The sequence below is a fragment of the Populus euphratica genome, unplaced genomic scaffold (genome assembly GCF_000495115.2).
Source record: "Populus euphratica unplaced genomic scaffold, PopEup_1.0 scaffold196.1, whole genome shotgun sequence".
Taxonomy (NCBI): Eukaryota; Viridiplantae; Streptophyta; class Magnoliopsida; order Malpighiales; family Salicaceae; genus Populus; species Populus euphratica.
Window position 1 is genome coordinate 124,693 of NW_011500075.1, and position 1,152 is coordinate 125,844.

Consider the following 1,152-nt stretch of genomic DNA (forward strand, 5'->3'; position numbering starts at 1 on the left):
TGACACGCTGAATTCCTTGCAATATGCAAGGCAATTTGCCTATCACAATACAAAAGAATATTCTCTTGCTTGTGCCCGAGTTCCTCCATAAGTTTCTTCATCCATATTGCTTCTTTACAAGCTTGTGTAGCTGCCATGTACTCAGCTTCTGTTGTGGACAACACGACAACAGTCTGAAGTCTCCTCCTACAATTATAAACACATAGTCTATAGTAAACTTTCTTTTCTCAAGGTCACCAGCAAAATCTGAATTAAAATAACCTCTGATAGTAAATTCTAATCCTCCATAATATAATACAGCATCTGAGGTACCCTTGATGTATCTCAAGATCCTCTTAATAGTATTTCAATGCTCTCTACAATGCTCTCTACCAGGATTTGCCATGTATCGACTAACTGCTCTCACTACTTGTGCAATGTCTGGTCTTGTACATATCATGGCAAACATTAAACTTCCCACTGCTGATGCATACGGTACTCGAGACATCTCCATCCTCTCTGCTTCATTGCTAGGAGACATACTTGAGGATAATTTGAAGTTAATAGGAAGTGGGGTGGAAATTGGCTTACAATCTTGCATGTTGAAGCGTCGCAAGATCTTCTTCAAATAATTCTTTTGAGAAAGCCAAATCTTCCTCTTATTTCTATCTTGGTAAATTTGCATCCCTAGAATCTTATTTGCTGGTCCCAAATCCTTCAAACCAAACTTCCTAGCCAACTATGCCTTCAATTCTTGGACTCGATCTTTGTTGGGGCCTTTCACCAACATATCATCCACGTACAACAATAAAATGATGAAAACATCATTTTCCTCAAACCTCTTGTAATACGTACAATGGTCTGAATTGAGTCTGTTGTACCCAAGACTAATTATAAAGGAATCAAATCTTTTGTACCAATACCTCGGCGTCTGTTTGAGATCGTATAAAGATTTGTTCAACCTACAAACCAAGTTCTCCTTGCTTATTTCAGCAAAACCCTCTGGTTGGAGCATACAAATTTCTTCTTCAAGTTCTCCATGAAGAAATGCAGTTTTCACATCTAACTGCTCTAAGTGAAGATCAAATTTAGCACGCATTGCCAAGACTACCTTGATTGTAGTAAGTCATACTACCGAAGAAAATATCTCATTGAAGTTTATTCCTTCTTTCT

The 1,152-nt window shown here is 37.9% G+C and overlaps 1 long non-coding RNA gene across 1 annotated transcript in view; it reads right to left on the bottom strand.

Annotated features, from left to right (window-relative positions):
• LOC105108590 (uncharacterized) overlaps positions 1 to 1,152 on the bottom strand; it is a 6,070-nt gene that overhangs the window by 4,048 nt on the left and 870 nt on the right. Inside the window, exon 2 of the long non-coding RNA XR_839086.1 lies at positions 861 to 866. This is a non-coding gene — a long non-coding RNA (uncharacterized LOC105108590). The remainder of the gene's footprint in view (positions 1 to 860; positions 867 to 1,152) is intronic.